At 53.9% G+C, this 25,906-nt stretch overlaps 1 protein-coding gene across 7 annotated transcripts in view; it reads right to left on the bottom strand.

The window, feature by feature from the left end:
- HIVEP3 (HIVEP zinc finger 3) overlaps window positions 1-25,906 on the bottom strand; it is a 457,232-nt gene that overhangs the window by 134,081 nt on the left and 297,245 nt on the right. The window contains exon 3 of one of the 7 annotated variants that reach the window (XM_077844479.1): window positions 2,287-2,355. The exons of the other annotated variants lie outside the window; for them this stretch is intronic. The gene's annotated coding sequence lies outside the window, so the exon portion shown is untranslated. The remainder of the gene's footprint in view (window positions 1-2,286; window positions 2,356-25,906) is intronic. 7 annotated transcript variants of the gene reach the window in all.

Below are 25,906 nucleotides of genomic sequence, written 5' to 3'. Positions count from 1 at the left end.
GCAGGTGTAAGAAGCAGATCCGTTCCGCAGCCTAGATGAAGTTGCAGTCAGCAGCCTAATTTTAGACTGGGCATCTGCTCTTCCGTCCCAGAGACTCGGCTCTGTCTGGGATTCACTCCGTCTGCAACTGCCAGAGAAACCAATCCTGTTCCACGGGTGCAGGCCCTGGCGGTACCCACAACAGAGCTGGCCCCGGGGCCCCCGCCACGGGGAGGCCCCTAGGAGCTGTGCTACAGCAGGACATCTGCCTCCTCCTCACGGGGCTCCTGTCTCACATCCAACGGCCGTGGGTTCCTGGGGGTGCCAGCTTTGGTTTCCATTCTGCTTCCCCCAAAGCTGGGGGAGCAAATGTGGGTCTGCCTCCACCAGCACGGGAGGGCCCATTGGATGGGAATGGCTCTTGGCCATCCCCGCGCGCCCAGCTCTCACCCCAGAGGAGTAGAGCCCAGGAGGACCAGGCCTAGGAAGGCACCCAGGAAGGGTCTGCTGTCCCCAAGTCTCCCCAGTGCAGGTGACTTTTTGAGTTGGACTTTGAAGGCTGGGTAGGTGTTTATTAGTGGAAAGGGCCACTGGGGTGGAGGAAACCTGAAGGAACAAAAGCCCGCAAGAGCTCTGGATGTTTGGGAATGCCTGAAGGCAAGCGGGGGAGGGAGGTGCAAGGGGGTGAGCCATCTGTGTGTCAGTGTTGTTGGGCCCTAACTCTGAGCCAGACTTGGGCTTATGCCCCCAGTGGGAGAGCCTGTGACGGGCTTTGGAGCGCACTCCCCCTATGGGTAAGTATGGGGGCTCCCAGGTACAAAATCCAGGCCCCTCAAATCCGGGGGAACCATCTTCCTTGTCCCCTCTGTCCGTGTCCCATCTGGCCCCGCGGGGCCCGCCTCCACTTCCCTGGCACACTCAGGGCAGTACCAACCACAGGGCCCCCTCCCAGACCCCCACCTGAGCACCGGGCCACGCGTCTCCTGACGTCACACCCACCCTCCTGGCCACTGGGGTCACTGCTCCATCCTTGCCTCAGTTCCCAGTCCCACGGGCAGGATCCTTCACTACTCTGGACTCAACCTTTCCAGCTGGTGCCGCCAACTCAAGAGCCCTTGAGAATGACCCCACGGTCCACCTTGGCCTCCTCTTCCTCCCTCGGCACCGCCCTGTGGTGACCAGGAAGGTTCTGGCTTGTGGAAGGTGAGCTCTCGAGGTTATGGTCTTTCTACATCCCCTTGCTTGGGTCCTCCAGCGCCTCTTTGCGATGTTTATCATTTATCCCTTTCTACAGGTGACAGATCAGGAGTTTGCTGAGGTTAACTGGAGGCTGGTCACCCAGCAGGAAGTGGTGGAGCTGGGGGATGGACCCCCATCTGTCTGTCTTTCTTCCTCTCCCCCTACCCCTGAGGGCGGGGCCTGAACAGCTGGTCCAGAGCAGAGGCAGGCGGTCAAGCCCTCTGGCCAGTTGTGGTGGGTCGGGGAGACCTGGAGGGCGAGACAGCCCTCACCCGGGATCCCTACCTTGACGCCCTCCAGAAAGAAGGAGTTAAAAGCTTATGTAAAGAGATTTGCAAATAGATCCTACAAAACAACATTTGGATGATTTAAGTGTTAAGGAATCAGAACCATATGGATTAAATGTCCCTGACGTTACGTATGGTTTTAAAAATTAGAAGGAAATGTACTGGGAACACATACACGTATAAAATATGTAAGGCCAGACCACATTTCTAGCTTTGTGGACATGGAGTTATTTGAAAAACACGACACAGCATTCACCCAGCTTCTCCCAGGCTGGCCCTCCTCTCCCCTCCCCTCCCCAGGCCCTGTCTTCTCCCCACACCAAACAGGGCTCAGCTCCCACCCCAGGGACCCAGCCTGAGAAAGAGACTTCCCAGAACAGCAGGCCTGATGCTCTAACCACAGGACCACTGGAGCCAAACATCTGGGTCGGGAATGGCTGGGGTTTCCCCGGGGGCCAGACGGGGTGGTGGTCGCAGGTGGAGATGGGGTGGTGGTTGCAGGTGGAGGGAGCCACTGGGAATGTCCCAGAGGCCTGGAAGGGCTCTAAGAGGAGACGCTGAGACACTGTGGGGAGGCAGGCGTTCCAGGTGTAGTGCTTTCGGTTCCTAATTGCTTCTGTACCTCGCTCAATTCTTCTGGCAACCGTGGTGGGAAAGAGTCATCACCCCCACTTCACAGGAGGGGAAACCGAGGCTTGGGGTGGGGGTGGGGGCTGGGAGCCCTGGATGGCTAGCAGACAAGGCACCAGACCACAGCCTGGGCTCCCTGTCACTCACTCACCCGGGGCTGCTCACACTGCACCTCCATGCTTTGAAGCAAACCAAAACCGTGAGTCCACGTCCAGTTTAACTGAGCATTAAAAAAAAAAAAAAAAATATTTAAAAAAAAAGGCTGGGTTAGCTCCTCAAAGCTGGTGTATCTGGCACAGTGTTTTTGAGGACTCCCTACATCCCAGTAAATCGGGTTTGGTCGCGGCTGCAAATTGCATGTGGCGCTGGGTCAGAGGGGAGGGTATATAGTGGTTGGTTCTGGAAAAGGTAAACTATCAGAAGCCACCTGGTCAAATCCTGGTGCGGAGGAGAGGAGACAGGAACATGGGGGGGGGGCAGGGGCATGGCACCCTCACCTGGCCCCTGCAGAAGGTGGCTTTGCTTCTCCTCTGCAGAGAAGGACACCCAGGGGTGGGCAGCAGATGCAACATCCCCACAGACACACAGCTGCATCCCGATCCAGGCCCCTCCGACACCGGGACCCCCCAGACGTTCCCCAAAGCTGGCCCCGGCTTAAGCAGAAGCAGGCCCTCCAGGAGCACTGAAGGCCCCCAGGTATAGGCCCAGCTCGGCATCAGGGGGGCGGCCACCGTGTCTGTCCCCTGCGGCCAGTGCAGGGCCAGACGTGGGTTCAGTGGGTTCAACGATCGGTAAACAGATGGGTGGGTGGAGGAAGGGGGCACCCCCCGCCCCGTGCTCCGTTCCTCACGCAGGACACAAGGATGCAGGACACAAGGGGAGGCCTTGAGGCTGACGGTCCGAGGGGACACATGCTCACAGCCCGTGCGGACTCCGGGGAGGCTGAGTTTGAGGCCGGGGTATCCTAAGGACATGGAACTCCCAGGGCAGGAAAGGAAAACCGGTATCAGGCGGGGGGTGGGGGGGTTGGGGAGTGGGGGGAGGGGGCTGCAGAGAGGGCAGGAGCCTCCTCCCTAAGCTGGACCCACGCCCCCTCCAAAAGGTGGCAGCAGATCCGATGCTGACGGGCTTCTCGAGACAGCCTCTTGACGTCCTGCAGTCGGCCGGCCCGGGGTAGAGACCTGCCCCTGGGCCCAGCCCCAGCCCCGCCGAGCAGCGCCCTGGCCCGCCGCCTCCCTCAGGGTCGGACCGCCCGGCCGTGCAGAGGCCCCCCGCCCCCGGCGCCCCCTCCTCTAGCACACCGGCTTCTTGCAGTTCGGGGGCTGAGTAGCCTGGGACCCCCTGTGAGACTTCTCATGCACAGAACCCACTGCCCCCCGGCGCCCCTGCTCCCTCATGAGCACCCCAAGTGATCCCTAGTCTCGGCTTTCATCCGCGTGCCCACAAGCCTCAGGCTGTCCCACTTAAGTCTTCTCAGTGACTTCCTTCCGCTCTTGAGACAGAGACCTCGAGTGGTCCCCATGGCCACAGTGCCCCCCACACCGCGCCCCGTCTCATGTCCGCACCGCTCCACCTGGGGCACAAGGGTATATTTTCAGCCTTCTTTGCCCCAGGGCCTTTGCACACGCCGTGTCCTTTGCTGGGAATTCTTTTTCTGGACAACTCCTCTTTCCTAGTTAATTCCTCTCCAAACTTTCATTTCATTTTGCATGTCGCCTCCTCAAGGAAGCTCTCCCTGGCCCCTGGTTAAACCTGAACACACTCTGCATACTCTCTGTACACCTGTATACACCGTCTCTGCACACTGTACACTCACTGCACATTCTCTGTACACAGTCTGTATATCCTCTTATACCTGTATACACTCTCTGTATACACTCTGTATACCTGTACACACTCTCCCTGTACACTCTCCAAATACCTGTACACTCCCTCTGCACACTCTCTGTATGCCCGTGCACTCTGTATACATGTGCATATACTCTCTTTGCATATATATGTACGTACTCTGCATACTTTCTGTATACCTGTGCATACAGTCTCTGCATACCTGTGTACACTCTCTGCATGCTGTGCACACTCCCGCTGCACACTCTCTGTATACCTGTGGACGCTCTCTCCATGCTGTGCACACTCCCTCTGCACACTCTCTGTATACCTGTGCACATTCCCTCCGCACACTCTCTGTATACCTGTGAACACTCTGCACACTCTATACCTGTGAACACACTCTCTGCACACTCTCTGTATACCTGTGCACATTCCCTCCGCACACTCTCTGTATACCTGTGGACACTCTCTCTGTGCTGTGCACACTCCCTCTGCACACTCTCTGTATGCCTGTGAAGACTCTCTCTGCACACACTCTGTATACCTGTGCACATTCCCTCTGCACACTCTGTATACCTGTGGACACTGTCTCTATACCACATACTTCATCTTTAGGCCCCCCAAAGTATCAACATTTGTAAGTTCTTTTCATTTGTGTGCTGTTTTTGTCTGAGGACTAGCTTCCTCACTGAAATAGAAACCCCATGATTAGGGTGACCTGTATGTCTCCCTCACCACTGAATCCCCAGATCCTGCCACAGTGGCTGCTGGCCCCCAGGCTTTTCTCTGCACTCCCCAGGATACCTGGAGTGAGGCAGAAGATGGCTGCGGGTGTCACTGTGATCTCAATCTCCTCCCCCACCAGGGTGAGGTGGAAAAACACGGCACTCAGACTCCAGGCTCAGGTGTCTCCAGAATTCATTGTAAGAGCATGACAAGGTCACATAATGCTGCTGAGCCTCAGTTTCTGAATCTGTAAGATTGAAAGGATGTGCCAATATAGAATGACTTACATTTTGATTTATTATAGACCAAACTATTTCTTCTAGTCCTAGAGTCTGGGCAGAACTGCTTTCTATCTATCCAGGATCCTCTCTTCCCTTTCTTCTGGTAAGAGTTCCTTGGAGACTGTCGTCCCCAGCTCCAATCATGATTATGGCACAGGTTTCCATCATAGGACCCCCTTTAACCTGCCTGTGGCCACCTGTTTGGCTAAACACTGTAGTCCACTGGGCCAGGAGCCATCATGGGATCTATGATGGGCTCAGCGGAGAACCTCCCTGGGCTTCTGCTCACTTTAACAGCTGAAAGGAAAGGTTGCTTTACTAGCCGGGATGGTGAAGGCCAGGAGCCATCAGGGGCCCATGACCTTTCTCCACTCCCTACAGCTACTGTGTCACGTTGTACGGCAGAAAAAGCCCAAAAGAGCCCAGGGGCTCTTTTGCCTGTATCTGTTCTGTCCCAGTCTTGTGAGACCAAGGTCAACAAGAAAGTGTAAAAATAAAACACGTACGGAAAGTAAGAGTCTGATGACTTGATGACATTGTATCACTTCCTGGATTTAGCCATGCCTGACGTCCACCCACTCATCCATCCCAGTAAAACGAGGCCATAAGACAAAGCTCAATCGCTCCTCCTCGCCCTCACCCTCTCTTTTCTCAAACCAGATAGAATTCAGTTTCTGTCCCCTGTATTTGAAAGAATGCTGTCCACTCCATCCATGTCCAAAGTTATCCCATAGTACTACATAGACAATCTCTTGGAAGGGAGTAGTAAGAAAAACAAGCATCCATGGGGATCCCTGCTTACTCAAACATGCCTCACGGTGTGTCCTGCTAATCCTCGTGACAAGAGTAGCCAATGATAGAGAAAGACATTGGAGTGATGGAAGATAAGGAACACTACGGTAGGGTGTTAATGACCTGCGTTCGAATCCAGGCTCGGCCATACACTAGCTGTGTGATGTTGAGCTGGTTTCTTAGCTTCTCTGGGCTTACCCTCCTCTATAAAATGGGCTGGCGATGTCTACCTCAAAGGTTGCCATGAGGAATCATGAGACGAACCAAGCAAAAGAGCCTAGACTGCTGTTCCGGGCTACGAAAGCCTTGATAATCATCTGCTGAGCCTGTCAGATCTAGAAGTCCTTTCTAGATAGTCCATGGGTCTTATTTCTAAGAATGGGTGCTGCCCATGGGTACAAAAGGAGAGAAATGTGTGAGAACCTCCGGGCACGTGACATTGGCTATTGGTTCCAGGTCAGCAGTGACATGAGGTTGGCTGACGGGTTTGCTTCCCCACATGTTGGCAGTCAGGTGCGTTCCCAGGGATGGCAGCTCCATCTGAGTGGTGACAGGTCACCAAGCGAGGAGCCTGTTTAGGGTTCCCAGAAGGGCCTAAGACGCTTCTACTCTCCCCTGGACAGTGTTGAAAGGATGGGCCAGGACTCCCCAAAGGCTGAACTTGACCCGAGTCCCCGTCTAATGTGTTCTTGGCTTCGCCGGGGTGAGGGCAGGGTGTGCCCCTCTGCGCTGGCCGGCCTGGGAAGTCGGACAGACTATGTTGCCTTCCAAAGAGCAATTCTGAAAACTGCTACTCAGAATAAATATTTTGGTTGCATTTTGCGATGTGGCTGTGGGGGAGATTTCCATTGAGTGTGGTTTGCAAGGCGATTCTCCTCTGTTGTTTACTCCCTGCGATCCCCACAGCCTGTTCCTGGCAGGCATCTGTGTCTGCTGCACTCCTGGGCCATTGGGACCTGGATGCTCTGCTCTGGAGAGGCTGGGCCGGCGGCCCTTCATGGGGGCCTGATGGTGACGATGCATTAGGCAGCTGGCCACCGGAGCCCTCACTCCCCAGCTCAACGTTGCCCTCCTTGGCCAGTCCCCGCCAAGCCTGGCACTCTCTTAGGAACCTCATTCCCACCAACTAGGGGAAACTGTAATTAGCTGAGCTGCTCTAGGCCAGGGGCTTGGAATTCCTGTGGGCCTAGAGATGTGGCCTTGTCCATTTCCTCTTCCCAGGGTGGCCCCCTGCTCCTGCTCCTTTCCACCCACTCACCTCTCCCTGAAGCCACAACCACACAGCAGGCCCTGTGCAGTCGGAGCCAGACCACTGTCTCCCACCCATCCCCCCCCCCCGCCCCATCCAAGCACCCTCTGGAGAGAAACCCTAGCCCCAGGGGCCTGAGCATAGCATGTTTCTTGGTTACGGTGACTGTGACTGCTGCCCCACCCCTTCGAGGCCAGGTTCCGAGGGCTGCCAAGGCTCTGGATGCCAGGCTTCGTGCTTGCTCAGATTGTGACAACCCTTGGCCAGCCAAGAGCCCATCCTTAATCTCAAAGACGAGGTAGGTAGAGGTGGGGGCATCACGCTTCCGAGCCAGCTCACCCGAGAGCCTTCCCTGCTCCCCGCTCCCCACTGCCATGGCCAGATTTCCAGGGAAAGATGGATTCATACGATCAGGGTCTGTCAATCAAGACAGAGAAAGGACCGGAGGGAGTGGTGTTTCCAGGCATGGGGGCAGGTGTTTGCAGCGTGGGACCCGTGGCCCAGGGAGGAGACGGCCCGCCAGGGATGGACCACAGGGATCCTGGCCAGGGGACCTCACATTGTGCCTGAGCATCTGGAATGTTAAAGACCCTTGTCGTGGAGGGGGGCCTCGCGGTGGTGTGAATATTGTTCTTTCTTCTATCTTTTTCACCTCCCCGAAGCCACCCCCCACCCACTCGCTCGACATGCATCCCATTCTGGTGGGTTAGGACCCACCAGTTACCATGATGAGGGCCTTCTGGGACCCCACCCCACTTTGTGGAATGAGGGAACAGAAGCTTCTGGAGGCCAAGGTCCATGCCCAGGGTCACGGAGCAGGGTGAGGCGGAGCCTGATTTGGACTCATTTGTCAGGACCCAAGTCCCACACTCCTTCCATAGCACCACGACTGCTGCTGAACACAGAAAGTGCCCAGGGGCTCTTTTGCCTGGGAGCTACCTGTAGTGGAAGCAGCCAGTCTGTCCCCACGCTGTGGTCCAGAGACCAGCTGCACGCATTTGGGAAGGGGCCAGGAGGACAGTCTGCACCCTAAGACGGAAGGGAGCTGACCACCCAGAGGCAGTGACGTGCGGCTGTGGTTCCACCGCTGTTGGGCAGACCAGGTGAGCCAGTCCTTACCCCCAGCTCCACTCAGCTCCGCGCTCTGGGCTCAGCACCCGAGGGCTTAGCCCTGCTCATCACTGAGCTCATCTTGCACAGGCCTGGGAGGATGTGGGAAACCCAGGTCCATCTAGGGCTAGAATCAATCTTCTCATCATAAACCACATACAGTATGGGTGCCCTGGGCTTGCCCAGGCTCACCCACCATGATGTTATTGTAGTGTCCTAGGGGGGTCAGGGCATCTCTCTGGGGGTCTGACCTGAGGCCGGTCTTGCTGTCCTCATCAGAACTTCAGGCCCAGCTCACTTCACTGAGAGTCTGGCGCATGCCTGATTTCACAGCCACTCTCTGCACGGGCTGGGCCCTATGCCTCACATGCACGGCTACTATGTCTGGACCATGCCACGAAGTAAGATGGGCCAGGACCACTGAGCCCCCCCACCCCACCCCATCTAAGAGACACTGGCTGTCACAGGCAGGCCACACACAGAGGTCCCTACAGCCACAGCTAGGACACCGCACTAGCCATTTCTCTGGGGGCCAGGTGGGGGGCAGGCCTGAGGCTGGGCCACTTCTCTCAGGCCAAGCTGCTGAGCCCCCCAGGGAGTCACTCCACAAAGGGGTCACTCTGGCCTTGGCTGCATATACTCAGATTCCCTCCCGCCAAGCTCCACCTCCAGCAGGGTGTCACTCGAAGTGCCAGGGACAGTGGGGAGGGCTGGTGGCACTAAGCTACACGCAGGCATGCAATTTCCAGGTTCCCAGCCCAGTCACAGAGCCCAGCGCGGCCTGGCTCCCCATACAGACCCAACGCTATAGTCCATCCGCTTCTCCTTGAGCTAACTGCTGGGCCGTCTCTGTCCCAAGCTGGGCAAAGGGGTGTCTTCTCTGCTGGTGTTGCAGCCACCACTCGCCTCCTGCCCAGAAATGGCTCTGTGCCACCCTGTTCCCATGTGGGCTACTTACCCCGGGCAGGGCGCCCCAAACCTTTTAAAACAGCACGTGGAGTGTCAAGTCAAAGAGGACAAACTCCTCGTGGAAGTTCACCTCTTATGGAAATAATCATAACTACCCATTAGCCAGCATTTAACAAATGCTTCACGTTTCAGGTGTAGGTAATCCTCACAATAAAATCCGAGTTGTGGTGCAAATATTACCCCCATTTCACAGATGAGGAAAACAAGGCTCAAGGTCTGACTCGCTCAGAAGCCCTGCTCATCCCCCGGAAGCTGAGACCTGTCATGTGTCTTGTCAATGGGCTTCCAGGGCTGTTTCTTGGGGGCCCAGGGACAATTCACAGCTGAACTAAAATGTCCTGTGCTGTGTCCCCAGCCGGCAGCACAAAAGTGCTGAGCGCGGCTTCAGGGCCCCTGCCTGGCTGACTCTGGGGTCGGTTTAGGGGCCACAGGACACAAGGCCCCCCGGTGCTGTAATCTTCCATGGACACAGTGGGCCCGGTGCACGTCCTCTGCGCCAGCGCCGTGTGGAGCTGGCCTGTCCCCATCCACCCAGCGCCAGACACCTCCCTCACGGGGGTCCTGGCTGGTGAGACCCGAGGGAGGGAGGAGCCAGGAGGCCTTGGGTCCCCTTGCACGTGGATCCACTGCCACAGCTTGGGGACCATGGTGCCGGCTCCTCCTGAGGCGGACCGGCTGCTCCGGCTCTGATGTTCCTTCTGTCTGCAAATTGGTTCATTTACAAATCTGCTCCCGGCTCACCTCTGGGAATGGAGCACGGCTCAGACACATCTGTCCCCCTCTGAGGCTCTCCCAGATGACACTTCCTGGCTATTACATAATCAAGGAAGCCCAGCTCCCAGCAGCCAGGACTTTAATTGGAGAGCTCTCTCCCAAGGGCCTTGGGGACCTGGCTATGTCGGCCGAGGCCCTTTTACCTCTCGGCCCCTCTGGTCTCTCTGTGTCTCACACACAGACATGCCCCGGCACACATATTTGCACACCCCAGCCTAGTGGGGCAGCCGAGGACACATCTTCTGTTCATGCCATTGGCCACGTCCAGGGGCTTACATGCTTTGTGCTCACTGTGAATTATGCTGCCCTGGGGTCTGCCCCCACCAGGACGTCCCTCTGGGCACCACCACAGCTGGCTTAGGGCTGCCTCTTTCAGGCTCCCAGAGCCCTCTGTGTTTACCATGCTGCTGGGGATGCATCCGGCTGCTTAACTGGGCTAGGACCCCTCCAAGGAGGGGGCTGCGTCCGACTGCCCCCTGTGCCTCCAGCACCCAGCTCGGCTGGCCCTGAGCGGACACTGGGAGGGCTCATGAAACGGGCCAGTGAATTAAAGGAAAGATCTTAGCGAAAGCCCTGTGGTTGGTGACCTGGGCAGGTCTGCAAAAGCAGCCTTATGTGCAGATTAACCAGAAGCACCACAAAAAGTCAGCTCCTGAAAGACCCGTGAAATGAATCCAATGTTCAGAGGGGAAACTGAAACCCAGCTGGGGACAAGCGGCAGAGCCAGGGACTCAACCGAGCTTGCCCAGGCCTCTCTCTGTTCTCTTGCTGCCCCTGAACCTTGGTAACCCACTCTGGGGCATTCTTTTCCCCAGAAATGAATCCATCACCTTCTGAGCCTTGGGCCCAGCCTGAGACAAATGCTACCAAGACCCAGTCCCGGTGCTCAAGGAGCCGTGCAGACATGTACCCCAAGAGCTGTAAGGTGGGGTGACAAGTCACAGATGTGACACCCAGGGCGATGGAAGAGGTCAGAGGAGGCATCTTGGAAGAAGTGATATCAAATGGGGTCTCCGAGGAGAGCCGGTGAGAAGGATGAAGCTGGAGGGGGCGAGGGGGTGAGACGAGAGGAAGTGATGGTCCCATTAAAGGACACAGAAACGTGGAGCGATCCAGCAAGATGGGGCATTGCCCAGGCCCAGCGGTGAGGCTGAAGCCCGGAGGACAGGAGGGGACCCGCGCTTTGAGGCTGGCCTGAGAGGCCCCGGCCACGTCAGGATGAGCTTGAGAGCCATGCTAACCCCACGGGACTCCGGCTCGTGGGTAAAGAACCTTATAGTTGGAGTCCATGCCCCTTCCTCTGTCCTCCCACCATCCCCAGAGCGGCAAGACACTCAGACAGATGCCATACCCTCTCTCTCACCTACCGAGGCAGTCGGTAGAGGAGTTACACGCCCTTCCCGGCTCCTCCTAGCCACAGATGTCCTTATATCCTAGAGCTGGGGCTGTGATATGTTAGGAACTGACACTTGCACAAACTGAGTCCACGTTGACGTCAGGACATGCTGTCTCGAGGGAGAAGTCTTGTAAACAGCTTTGGAACTCTGGATGGCCAAGGCAGCTTCTCCTGGGCCTGGTGCGCGGAACGGCTCATGCACGCCCAGGGCTGCAGCTGGACGCTGCAGGGAGCTGAGAGAGGCCCGTGTTGGCTGGGCGTTTGCCCACAAGACTGTATGTACCTGCGCTGAGAATCCTGGAGCATCTACTCGGACCCTTGCCAGGGCCCAGGACACAGTAAAAAGTCAGAAACAGGAATCACAGGAGACTGGCAGAGGACAGAGCCAACTTAGAAGAACCGTAGGGCCTGGAGTCAGGCCCCTTGTGACCATCATCATCATCCCAGAATTTGGAGGCCCTGCCCTGTGCTGCCCTCCTGGTCCCACCACCTGGTGGTGACACTCACGGCTCATGGAGAGGCCCAGCAAGTTGTGGGGATGCAGGGGTGCTTCTGTGGGGCCCCGGGCCCATTAAATCCCTAACTGATGACCAGCTGAGAGGTCCTCTGTCCTAGACTGTCTTCTAGGAGGTGCTTCCCTCTGCTAAGGCCCTCTGACTGACCTCGGAGATCTCGCCAGGCCTCTTGTATGACAGATGTGGAAACTGAGCCCCAGCAAGGGGAAGTGGTTGGTGGAGGGTCACGCGGCGAGGGGAGGGGGAGGGGGAGGGAGGACCCAGGGCTCCTCACTCTCCACCTCACCACCCCCACTTCCTGGAGGTGACTCAGCGAGACAGTCGCACAGGAAGGAAGTGGGAAGGGAAACCCAGCCCGCTGGATTCCAGGTCACCACTTTGCTTGTCCAAAGCCACCAACCACCTTGGCCATGCGGCTCTGCCTCATGCCCGTGACCTTGCAGCCCTTCCTTCCCAAAGCCCCAGCTGCTGACTGTTTCCTCCAGGGTCAAGCTCCCTCGGCCTGTCCAGCGTCTCCAGGGACTCCCTGCCACACCGTCCCCTGGTGCTTCCCTCCTGCTGGGTCAGGGGGTCACCTCCACAAGCTTGGTGAGGGGCCAAGCCCGTGTGGGCCAAAGGTTCCTAAAAGAAACGAGACAAGGTGCGTAACAGCAGCGTCGTGTTTAATGACCGGGACTCTCGAGCCAGTGTTCAGTTTCCCTCACCGGCTGGCAGGGGAGCTTTGGTGAACTCGGTGTCTTTGTAAGTCCATAAAATGAGGTGAGAGGACCCAGTCTGTGGGGTGCATGGAGAATGGGATGGAATAATTCACGGAAAGCCCGCCACAAACTGAGCCGTGCATGGCTCTAGCCCTTGTGCGCTTCGCTGGGTGGACGTACACAGCTCACCTCATTTAATTCTTATGACAAACCCACAGAGGAGATACAATTATTCTCATTTAACTGGCGAGACGCCCAAAGCTCAGGGAGGTGAGGGCACACAGCCTGTGGCTGGGAGAGGCAGGCTCTGCACCTGGTCCAACCTGATGGCGAAGCCCCAGCCATTTCCCACCAGTTCTTGCTGCTGGGTGGTCCTCTGCCCGTGTCTGTGCGGGCAGGGCTCCTGTCCCCTCCACCCGCGTTCCAGAACTGTCCCTGCCACTTCCTGGGAGGGAGGCTTGGAGTCTCTGTGCCTCTCTGGTCCCATCCACACACTGGAGAATGCCCCCGCCCCCGGCCTTCCTGGGAGCAGAACGAAGGGGGTGAGGGGTGCACTGCAGCTCTGCAAACGGGACTGTGCTGTCTGGAGGCCAGGCGCTGCCAGGTGTTGCTCCTGTGACCCCAACGACTATGGATCGTGATCTGTGTGGCCAGATGTGGGGGTCAAGCCCGGAGCAGCGTCTCCCTCAGCCACCACAGGAAATGTCACAGGCCCCGTTAGCCTGGGGCTTTCCATATGCTGAGCACAGGCCTCTGAGAGTGAGGAGAGAGGGGCTGTAGGTACGAGGCTCTGCTTCACTGGCCTAGAAGTTCCTCAAGGGGCACGACCCGCTCCCAGCACCTGGGGATGGTTGTGCGCCCCCGACTCCAGCCATGGGGCCTCCTGCTGGGTCACCAAGCAGGCCAGCTGCCTCCCCTCCTCCCAGCACCAGCACCACCACCTCAGAGACCCTGACTCCCCAGGAAGAAGAGACCATTCCCCCTTCGGGAGCCGGTATCCCCGCCTCAACCACAGAATATCACCATATCATCGTCCCCAAATCTCTCTTGAAGCCTTGTCGGAATAGGGTGAGGGTTTGCATAAATGAATACACTTCAACTTAACTGTTTTCCATCTGTTTCTCTCGCTGGACAGTAAGTTCCCTAAAGATACATGCTGTGTGTATCCATCTTCATAATTCTCAGTGACTGGACCACCTGTGGGGGGCGGTGGTTGTAGCGCATTTCTCTCCCCATCCCGTCTCACCAACTTCTCACACCCCTAGCGTGTGTTACAATTGTGTGTAACAGTGAAGGACAGGGGCAGAGGACCACCCGGTGGATTCTACTCTAGGCAAAGGACCCGGCTGACGTATGTTGGGGCTATCGGACGCATTCTGGGCTTCTGTCTGGGTTCGGGCCTCTATTATCAAAGAGCAAAGTCCTCATTTCTGTAATCTCTTCCAGAAAAGTGAGCTGCTGTTTAAGATACTTCGTGGGGTGGCACCGAGGACTAGGAATCCATCAAAAGCTCCATGAACTTATCTTCTTTTCACCTTTACTTTGCTTCTGATGAGTGCATGCGGCTCACACTTCCAGGACATATCAAACACCATGTGACCCGGACATGGCTGGACCATGTACACACCCAGCCTGTTGCCTGGTGCAAGGAGCCTTGGTAAAGGCAGCGTCAAAGGCTTGCAGGACAGGGATGTGCAAACAAAAAACAGTAGAAGGGGGCAGCCTGGGTGGCTCAGCAGTTTAGCACCTGCCTTCAGCCCAGGGCCTGATCCTGGAGACCGGGGATCTAGTCCCACGTCGGGCTCCCTGCATGGAGCCTGCTTCTCCCTCTGCCTGTGTCTCTGCCTCTGTGTGTGTGTGTGTGTGTGTCTCATGAATAAGTAAATAAAATCTTTTTAAAAACCCAAAACATGGGCAGCCTGGGTGGCTCAGTGGTTTAAGCACCTGTCTTCAGCCCAGGGCCTGATCCTGGAGTCCGGGGATCGAGTCCCACATCGGGCTTCCTGCATGGAGTCTGCTTCTCCCTCTGCCTCTCTTTCTCTCTGTTTCTCATGCATAAATAAATAAAATCTTAAAAAAAAAAAAAAAAAGACAGCGGAAGGGATGCCTGGGTGGCTCAGTTAAGCAACTGCCTTTAGCTCGGGTCCAGACTCTAGGGTCCTGGGATCAGGCCCTACGTCAGCCGGGAGTCTCCTCCTCCTTCTCCCTCTACCCCGCCCCTACTCTCTCTCTCTCTCTCTCTCTCGCTCGCTCTCTCATAAATAATTAAATCTTAAAAAAAAAAAAAAAAAGACAGCTGGAGTATCTGAGCCCCTAGAACCCAGGAAGTGGTTCTAGCTGCTGAGTCTCTGGTTCTCGTCTGAGAAAGGGAGAATAAAACTTGTCCTGCAGAGTTACTACAGGATCGGCAGATTAGAGTTTGTTACAACAGCCAACTCAGAGCATGAAGAGAGGCGATTCATCCATTCCACAAATATTAATTTAGCACCAACCGTGGGCCAAGCATGGTCTCGGGCACCGGGAACAGTACTTAACAATGTCATGTTAGATGGTGATCAAGAAGAGCAAAGTAGGAGATGGCGTAGTGGCAGGAGGAGGTTTTGCCATTTTAAATAGGGCCCAGAGAAGGTTTTCATCAAGGAGGAGGCATTTAAAGGAAGGCCTGAAGGAAGTAAGAGAGGAAACTATGTTTACTATATTTTTCCTCACAGGGGAAAAGCACATGCAAAGGCCCTGAGGCCAGAGTTTGAGGAACAGTATGAAGGCCAGAGGATGGGGGATAGATAAGACGTCATTGGCGGCCACATCACGGGGGCTGTGAAGGCATTTATAAGACCTCTGGCTTTTACTCAGACACAGGGAGCCACTGGAGGCTTTCCAGACAGGGTCTGAGATAACCTGACTTTTATTACACTGATCAATAAGCTTCAGCTTCTCCTTCCCTTCAAAGCCTTTATTCAATACCCAGGCCTCTGCACCTCCAGCTCAGATGCTTTCTCCTTCCTCAGCTTTCTTCCAGCTTTCTAATTCTATCCAAACCAGAAGGGCCTCCTCACGTTCTGTCAAGTACAGGCTGGAAAGAGGCCTTGCAGAGAGACCGTGGTCGGGAGGGGAGAGACACAGAGAGGAGCCTTAGGTGGAGGATCCTGGCCTCCCCCGACGCCCAGAAGGCCTCGGCGTCCAGCTCGGCTGCCGCGTGCACACACGCTAGGTGTACGGCAATGCCCAGGACCCCGGCAGCGTCCCCAGTCATGCTTCGTCATCTGGGACAGCTCGACCAGAAGCAGAGATTTCACCCAGCTTGCTTGCCTATCAAAAGGCAAAGCCATTTGTTTTCAAATGAAACAATTCTTGGGGCGCCTGGGTGGCTCCGCAGTTGAGCATCTGCCTTCGGCCCAGGGCGTGATCCTGGGTCCTGGGATCGAGTCCCACATCAGGCCCCCTGCATGGAGCCTGCTTCTCCCTCTGCCTGTGTCTCTGCCTCTCTCTCTGTGTGTCTCATGAATATAAGAATAAATGAATAAATAAATCTTTAAAAAAATGAATAAAACCATTCCTATCCCTATCAGTGGTTCATAACCACTCTAGGGGGTCATCGGGCCCTTTGAGAATCTGTTAAAAGCCATGCACTGTCTCTCCAGATGATGAACACAGGAGATGTGTTCATTCTCTTATAATTTCAGGGATATCACGGATCCCTGAACGTTCAGCGAAGAAGCCGTCACCTGTGCCACGACTTCCTGTTCTGTTGTTCCAACTGAAGGAATGAATGAGCGAGCAAACGAATGAATGGAGGGTAAAGAATCCGCATGCGAGTAGGGGAATGGCAGGGGATGGATAGGACAGCCAGAGACCGCCACCTCTGGGCACCAGGCCGCTTGCCGATCATTCCTGAAGCCTTCGAGGAAGCCCCCCAGGAGCGACGTGTGGCCCCCCCGGCCCGGTGTCCTGGGCAGAGCCGGAGCTCCCCTCCTTGAGCTCCATGGGTGCCTCTCACCCAAACCCTCTGGGTGCCCAGCCTCCTGGAAGGCATCACGCACTTTCCTGCCTGTCTCAGGGTGCCCTGAACAACACCAAACAGAACCTTTCCTGGGTGACCACAGGGCGACCGTGGGAGTGTAGGCCCAGCCGTGTAGAAGCAAGCCGGCTCTTCCACGGACACGGGCTGAGCAGCCGCTCCCGGGTCATCCCCCCCGGCTCTCAGCCCTCCTCGGACCCAGGCTTGGGTCACTTCCTTGTCCCATGGCTCATCACCACATCTCTCACTGGGAAGCTTTTTTTTTTTTTTTTCTCTTTTTTTTTCTTTTTTTTTTTTACCCAATCTCATTTTCTTCCAATCGTTGTTCAACGTTGCGATGCAGGGAGACCTGCAGAGGTGACCGGGGGGTTTGGGGCCTCTGACCACACGCGAAGTGATAGAGCAGAGTCCCCACAGCCCCAGGGACCTGGCTGCTCGGCCTCTGCTGCCCCTTCTCAGCATGTCACCTCCTCCTTGGTGCCACGCTCCAGCCACCTGGGCTGGGCCTTCCCCGGGCCGACCCCGCCTTCCTCCTCTGTGCCTCTGGTGTGTGCAGAGCCTGCCACCAGGAACAGGGGCCACCCTGCTTGTCCTACAAGGAAGCTCCCACGGCTCTGCCCACACCTCACCCCACACCTCACCAGACCCGCTTCCTTCCTCGGTGAATCCCGTGTCCTCACCTCAACGGTGCCACCTACTACGTTATATTCCCAGCTTCTCCTCTGAACCTTATTTTTGGGGTGAGGGGTGGACGGAAACAGTCAAAGCTTGGATAAATACACACACAATTGTTTATGTACTTGTCCATCTCCTGACCTGTGGCTTATTTACCTTTATTTCCCCAGCAAACAGCACCGGGTACCCTGATGCTCCAGTACACCCTTCTTAATAAATATTGCCTTTGTGGAGCTGTTCTCTTTTCACCCCTGTGGCTGGATTTTTTGTTGTAACCTCAACCCGCTGCGGTCGGGTCCCACCTCTCCCCACCCGGCCTCCACCTCCAACCTGCTGGAACCTGTTTGAATCGTGCATAAAGCAGGAGGAAATGGGCAGCGAGGAGCTCTCTCTTGAGGCCGCGACCTGACTTCCCGCAGGACTCCTCTCACCTCCTACCCAGGCTTCGAGTTACCCTGCTGCCCCCCATGCGGCTGAGCTTTCTGGGAGCGGGGTTGGTGAGGTCACTGGATGGGAAAAGTCCTCTAGGGAGTTGTCATAGTAACCATGACTTTCAATTTCATGCAAGAGAGTCCCTGAGAAGAAAACACCGAGGGGTGGGGGAGGAGGGGTCGGAATCCGTCAAAGGCCTCCTAACATTGTCCTCTCGTACCCTTTTCTTTGCTTCTTACTGGTTTACATGCTCAAGGTAGATGCCATTATGTGTGGGCATCTGAGTAGAAGCTGCTTAAAATAGCCACTCGACTATTTCAGGGAGCAGTTGAATATGCATGAAGCTATTTTAGAAAAGATGTCCGTGGCCCAGCCAATCCAAACCCCATCCTTTCCCTTGGAAATGCCAAGAGAAGCTGAATGGGACCTTTCTTAGTCTTTCCCACTGGGGTGGGGGTTTTTCAGAAGCCACAGAAACGACACCATAGCTAATGTTGGCCTCGCAGCCCTGTCAGCTCTGGCTCTTGAGTCTGTGGTCACAGAGGCTCCTGGTCACACAGCTCAGGCCTCCAGAACCCTCCAGAGCCTTGGCGGCCTTCAACGACAACCACATTACAACTCAGCTTGCCTAGATCTTTGCAGGGAGGGTCTTGGGCATTTCCATCTGCTTGTTTACCTGTTCACTCAACACACTCGTAGGGATAGATGAAATGCACGAGGAGCATACTGGGTATGGGGCGCCCAAAGATCTCCAGGACAAGTTCATGAGAGACCGGTAGATGGTTGGGTGAGTAGAGATAAGGGCCATATAGGTCAAAAATAGATGAGCGGCTGGGAGAAGGAGCCCTCGCTTCTTCCTGATGGCTTGAGAAAGACGATGTGTGAGCTGAGCCTTAGGGGATGGGCAGATGGCCCACTAGTGTGAGAAGGCACAGCAGGCTCGAGGACAGGGAGATGGCTGGGTGTGTCTGCTGGTGGAATGCTCCAGTGGGAGGGAGGGCATGCCTGTAAGGAGCAGAGACAGGAAAGGGAGCCAGACTGTGAAGTGCTGGCCAGTGTCACCTTCTCTAAGCCCTCAGGCTGGGCTGGGAAGGCCTCCCCCTCCATGAACCTGCAATGCCTGATGTGCCCCCATCACTGCTCACAATCTAGACCGGAGGTCTCTTGGGACAAGGACCTGGTCAGAGGCTCCGGGGGATCTCTGCAACCCAGCACCAGTCAGAATTCTGGTTGAAAATATGGCTTCTGGAGCCAGACTGCCTGGGTCCCAATCTAGACTCTGCCTCTTATGAAGTGAGATCTTGGGCAAGTTAACAGACCTCTCTTTGTCTCCATTTTCACACCTGCAAAGTGAAGATATTTATAGCACCTGCCCCTTCTGGTGAGAAGTACACGAATTAATAGACGTAAAGGGCTTAGAAGTGTGTGTGGCCCGTCAGAAGCAATAGATAAAAGTAATAGCTGTGTTCGTTATCCTAACAATTCTGGCTTTTGTCTTGACAATGGAATTACCACTGATGACAATTTTTTCCTCCCCCCGCCCCCCAAAAAAATAGAAAAAGAAAAAGAAAACTTACTGCTTTGACTGATACTCATACATGTCCACTATCTAGAGTTTTAAGCACAAGGAAGAAGGGGGAAAATGCTGGCCCTTGGATAACAACCACATTTCTAGATACGGTCAAACCTCATTATTCACAGAGTCTGTATCTGCAAATTCACCTACTTGCTAAAACTTACTTGTAACCCCCAAAATCAATGTTCAGGGTACTTCACGGTCATTTGCAGACCTGAGCAGGACGGTGAAAAACGTGAGCCACCCTACACGCATCTTTCTAGCTGAGGTGGAGAAACACAATGCCACCTTCTCATTTCAGCTCTCCTATGTCAACGACTGTTCCTTTAACAATCTCTTTAGTGTCAATTTTTTTTTTTTTTGGAATTTTTATGCTTTTCGTCGGTGATTTTGCTGTGATGTGCCTTCCAGAGAAAGTACGTGTGTTAGATAAGCCGCCCTCAGGTATGAGTTACATTACTGCTGGCCACGAACTCAACGTTAATGAACCAACAATATCTATTACATGAGGTGTTTTTGACAGAAACACACGTAAAATAACATTATACATTGATCCTTTGATAAGAATGTTGTGACCAGAGGCTCGCAGGAACCGAATACTATATTCCCCGTAGGAACAACGGCTCAGTGTTCACTAATTCAGGGTTTGTGGGAACCTCATAGAACATTAACTACTGGGAATGACAGGAATCGACGGTGCTTTTCTAGATACACAGATGCATACTTTTATGCTTCTTGGAACATATCCTCCATATGCTTTTGATAACTTTTTAAAAACGAAAGTCACGCATGAATATGTCAAAGGTACCTTTCTGTGTCCATAAATACAGGTCTCCAGACAGCTGCCTCTCTGTGAGCATTTCTTCAATTATTAACCAGTAGTTCCCTACTGATGGCCAATTTGGTCATTTCCTGTTACTCACTGTTATAAGCAACACTATGATGAACATCCTCATTGGCAGTAATAAAGTAGCTAATGTTGACCTTACTGGGGGCGCAGCCTTCATTTTAAGTTTTATAAGTATTATCTTGGATGAGGTGCACTACAAGCCTATGGTGGTGATGTCATGATGATCCCACTTTACAGAAGAGGGCTCTGGTGCTCAGGGAGGTTAAGTAACTCCTCCAGGCTTAAAGTTAGGTCTCTCTGACCTCTGATGCTTCACTCTTAACCATCGTGCTCTGGCTGTCTTCCTCCATATACCATTGCAGGCACTTTTTTTTTTTTTTTTTTTGCAGGCACTTTAAAAAAAATTTTATTATTATTATTTTTTTATAAATTTATTTATTAGTGTTCAATTTGCCAACATATAGAATAACACCCAGTGGTCATCCCATCAAGTGCCCCCCTCAGTGCAGGCACTTTTTGATGGTTTCCTTGGACCTCCTGTTCAGAAGTGGACTGCCAAGGGGAAGGTATACACATTTGAAAATGTGGGTACACACTGTTAAATCCACCACCCACCCCAGAAAACGTCTATCAATTCACAGCCCGTGAGGAGTGCCCAAGTATCCCTGGGACCCCCTTCCTCATCTCTCCAAGGATTCTTACTCTTTGAAATAGGCCCCCAGAAGTACATCTCAATTCTTTAATGTGCTTTGACTCCTGGGGACTACACTTTTCCTATGCTTACTATACCCTGTATTTTGTCTCATGCAAATTGCCTATTTGCAAGGTGCCTGATTGTTTTTCTACTGACAATCTGCCTTCACTTAATTTATGAGCTCTTCCGATACTGGTGGTAGTAACCTTGTACCCATCATATGTATCTTGAGACATTTCCCTTAATTGGTTATCACCCTTCGACCTCGATTATTGTGGTTTTGATTCACGGAGTCTTTAATTATTTCCTTCCATTACTTCTGGATTTGTTTTACAGTTCAGGACGCACTCTCCATCTCAATACAATACAGAAATTCCCTCACCGTTTTTCTTCTAATAGCTTTACGGCTTCATACCTTTTTTTTTTTTTAATCACCCAGAAATTTATTTTGGCACCAGGACTGAGGTATGAATCCAGCTTTGTTTTGTTTCTCTTCTGCAAGTAGCCAGCAGGTTGTCCTGAGAGTTTGTTAGGAATCTTCTCGCTTTTTTTTCTCTAATGCTAAGTGCTGCGCTCACTTACGGCTACTTCTAGGTGTTCAGTTCTGTCCATTGAGCCAAAGGCTTACTCTTTTACCAACACTGACTTTTTTCTTTTTCTTTTTTTTTAATTATTATGATAACACTGACTTTTTTCTAAGCTATTCAGTCATGTTTATTTTTCCAGAGGTATTTTCTAATAATTTTATGAAATAAAATTTTGGGGATTTTATTTAATTTACAGACCAATCCACAGTACTTTCTTAAGTTTATTCTTGGGTCTTTTATGCTTCTATTTCTTTTGCTGCCACAATCTTCAGTGGAAACGTTTCTAACCAGCCCTGCAGGAAATGACCACTCCCTCACCCAACACCGTGCCTTTCCTATGTCACTTGTCACCCCAAATTACAATTATCAGTTACACGCTGGGCTCTCTAAAGGCAGGGTCCCCAATCCACCTATTAGCACATCCCTTGCCCACATATGGCATGTGGTCGGGGCCATGGAGATATCTGTAGGATGAATGAATAAACCAAGAGACAAATGAATGAAAGACACTTTTCTAGAAAGCTAAAAGGAAAGTGAAAGGACTCTATTACAAAAACTCACTTGTCCACAGACTTCCATCAGAAAACAAGAGGGGTTTTTCTCCCTCTTTCTTGTCTTTGGCTAAACCCCGAAGACCATGTCAGAATCAAAGAAATGGTCACAGTTAGCCCACAGTGCCACATGCAGCCCTTCACGCTACTTCTCCCTGAGGCCACCACCATCGCCGAGCAGCCTGGGCACTTTTCAGGGGAGGCTCTCGAGCTCTTGAGAGCCCTCCAGAAGAAGGAATGCAGGCATTCATGGTGTGCTTGCTGTTCTGCTACACTTTTTAAAAGCACTTTCCTATGAAATACAACAACCCTGTAAGGCTGCTATCACCAGCCTCATTTTGCAGAAGGAGAGACTCAAGTCCATCGAAGTGGAGCCCAGAACTCCTAAGTGGTAGGACTAGCTGGAACTGAGGCCTTGGGACTCAGGACGGCCCTGCCTCTCCCATAACCACATCTAGAGCACCCAGATCTGGGAGGCTGAGGGCCCATGGCCCAGAGAAGAGTACCACGTGGAGTCAGAGAGCAAAGGTCCTGCCTTGATGAAGCCAGCATAGTCCCTAGAATACTTTTCTTCCCCCAGAGCAGCATGTGATGCCTGTGGATCATTCCTGAAGAGCATCAGACTTGGTCAAAGAGCCACTGTCCAGGCTGAGGACCACATGACACAGGCTGTATTGTTGCCAGGGGACGGGGGAGTGGAGGGATGGGGGAGGTAGAGGATCTGCCACAGGGACAGGGGTTGGTCTCCAGCACACATCTGGGGACACCCTTCTGTCTTCTTCTCCCCAGTCTGCACAGGGCTGGGGGCTATGTGGCCCTGCAGGTCCCCCTGGGAACCCAGCCAACAGCCACTTCCTTATTGGGCTGGCAGGTGCTGGGCAGGCCTCGGCTCATTTCTAAGCCTGGATTAAAGATCCGGTTTCTCATGAAAGCCTGTGGGCTGGGGGCCCAATACATTTACTGGGCTTGACAGGTTGGCCCAGTGCAGACCCCAGGGACATGCAGATGAGCAGCTTGCAGGTTTCCTGCCCGGGGAGCTCCATTCTGGCCGGGAACCAGATCATAAGGAAAATTTCCCAACTCTACCCAGGTGCCCTGAGAGAGAAATCTAAGTGCTGCAGGAGCCCAGATTCAGGGGGTCCAGCGGGGAGCAACCAGTGGAGGTGGGGTGTCAGGCGAAGGCATGGGGGCCAAAGAGAGACGTCCTGCATTTTGAAGCAAGAGTCTTCCATGATCAGATCTGTGCCGTGGAAACAGATACAGACCAGCTAGGTATAGGTATTTTCAATAAACAGGTATGACTTTTAAGGCGAAAAACGAAAAGATCTCCTTGCGATAAACAACACCAAACCTAAGGAAACACGGAGCAGATGGATACGGACTTGGTTGAGCGGCTCACCTAGATGGTGCGGATGAGTGGAAAGAGAGCCCCAGACTTGGAACAGGGGAGACCCACACTCATGCTCAAGTCTCTGCCACAGACTTGCTGGGTGACCTTGAGCGAATGACCGCCTCATCCCAACCGCAGCTCCCTTGCCTGTAACAGGGGAGCACTGTCACCCAAGACCCACATCATCAGGGTCAAACGGGATGTCAAAGGACACTGTACATTTGTTCATACTTGATAGAGTTACAGCATCAAGGTGAGGCTCCAGAAGGCTCTACCTACGCACCCAGGGCCATTTCAGACACCCTGCTGCCCTGCTGCAAACACACCACCCAGCAATTTCTCGGGAAGTTTCTCAGCTGTTCCAGCTCAAATCAAAGCCCGTCCTATAAAAACACGGCCCCGTCCACAGAAGCAATCACCCGTGTGTTTGGTGGGCCACCTGCCCGCCAGGTCCAGCCTGCTGGGCCATGAACATCAACAAGGCCCCTTCCTGGTGGGAGGAGGAACAGGGAGCCGGCTTGTTCTCCTAGAGCAGAGGACTGGCCGGGGACGGGGAACATTTTAAGGTGGGACGCTCCTTCCTGCACCGTTGGCAGCTGTCTACATAAGGCGTCCATTATGTGCAGGCCCCCAGGCCAGCAGGCCTAAGAGGCTAAGCTAAAATTAGTGTAGAATGTGCCCCCGCCAGTGACACAGAACATCCGAGGGTCAGATGTCTCCAGCGGGCCGCCGGGAGGGGCTGGGGGGGCCCCCGGCCCAGATCAGCTGTGGCAGCTGCCGCCTGCGGCTCCCTTGCTCGGCTCGGGGGCGCAGCCCTGCCCAGGGACCTGCTCCAGCAGCTCGGCTTGAGTTAAAAAATAGAACAGACTAGAATCCCAAATAGATTTTTAAGAAATCTGTGCATAGAACACATGCGCGAGAGGAGTTCACTAAACCCCTAAGAGGCCGCATCTCGGTCTTCAACGTGAAATAGCGGGTGCATTTTTTTTCCTCTTATACTTTCCAAAATGTTCTCGAACTTTCCAAAACGTTCTCGATAAACTACCCATTACTACGCATTACTCTCATAACCGGAAGAAAGCACGAGAAAAGACACGATAAGCAGTGTATTCACGCTAGACGTAACTTAATATATATTTTAAATTTATAAAAAATGATTACATGGTCTAGTTCCAAGGCAGATAGTGTCTCTGTGTGTGTAAATGTGTTTATGTATCTAGTCGACTGGTGTTGGCAACTTGGAAGCCTAGGATGTCAGAGCTAGCCGGATGTCTTCCCGTCTTCATTTTACATTTTATGGAGGACACCAAGGCCCCGGCAACAGGGCAGGAAGCCGAGAAACTTCACGGAGTCCGGTCCTGTATAGGAGTTATGCCCCCACCTTGCCCCCCTCTAATTCTGCAGTTGTTTCTATCCCCGCTTTATGGAGCTGGACACTGGGGTACAGAGAAGCGAACTCATCACCCAAGGGTGCCCAGCTAGGAAGCCAGAGAGCACGGTCCCAAGCCTGGGTTTCCATTCGAGGCCCCCAGAGCTTGAAGAAAGGGGTCTTTGAAAATCACCTGCTCTTTGAAATCTCGGTGCGGAAGCAACTTCTTACAGGAACAAGTTTTGAGCTGTCTCTCCTGGGCCCCTCTTGGGTGGTGTATGCCTCCCCTGCCTGGGGGTGTGTGTGGGGCAGCTTGGGGTCCTGTCCCCGGGAGCCCTGGAGTCTGGGTGACAGAGAGTGGTGCAGGGACATGAAGAGCACAGCGCCTGCCCTTCCCCGATGTGGGTCGGGGCAGGTGGGGAGGATTCAGGGGAAGGTGCCAGGTCTTCTGGGCAGGGACGGTCGGCCAGGGAGGCTGCCATTCAAATTCTCTTGTATCTGGCCCCATGCTCCAGACCTGCCAGTGACTGGAGGCAGCCCCAGCTGGGACCCGAGGCCCTTGCTCTAGCTGCAACCTCTGCCCGCAGTGCCTGTCCCCAACCCCGTTTTCCACCCCACCTCTCCCAGGGCCATTTCATCCATGCGTTTGTGCGTTCTAGTCAGTGAGCACGTTTTTACGGAGTACCTACTATGTGCTGGAGGACAGCAGAGTCCCAGGCCTGTCGGTGCCTGGAGTTCTCAGAGAGGGCTTAGTGTTTAGGCTGCCCTGGGTCATTCCAGCATGGACTCTGAGACCAGCCCGCCGGGATTCAGCCCGGCTAGGCTACTTCCCAGCTGTGAGTGCTTGGGACACTTACTCAGCCTCTCTGTGCATGAGTCATCCTCATCCGTACAAGAGGATAATAACAGCGCCTGCTTTGTGGACTTGAGCAAGTCAAGTGTAAAGCCATATAAAGCTCTAAGAACAGTGCCTGGCATGTAGTAAGGGCTAAGTAATTGTTAATTATCAGAACTGTTTTTATTCACTACCATCTGGCTAAGATTCCCTCCTTAGCATGCCCCCTGCTCCTGCCCTCTGGCTTCCCCTCCCCTGTGGTCCCATAGCTCTTTGAACGCCCCCCATAAGAGCATCAGTAGCTATGCAGTGTGGGCTTATGCAGGCCGCTCCACCTCCCTCTCTGCACTTGGGGCAGGGACCAAGTGTCACTCATCTCTGACCTGCTCCCAGCGCAGACACAGCAACATCATCCCCAGACCCCTTCAGAGCTGTAGGCAACGTACGCCCTCAA

This window comes from Canis aureus, chromosome 13, assembly GCF_053574225.1.
Source record: "Canis aureus isolate CA01 chromosome 13, VMU_Caureus_v.1.0, whole genome shotgun sequence".
Classification (NCBI taxonomy): domain Eukaryota; kingdom Metazoa; phylum Chordata; class Mammalia; order Carnivora; family Canidae; genus Canis; species Canis aureus.
The sequence above is the reverse complement of the archived record's forward strand: the minus strand, read 5'-3'. Positions and strand labels throughout refer to the sequence as shown.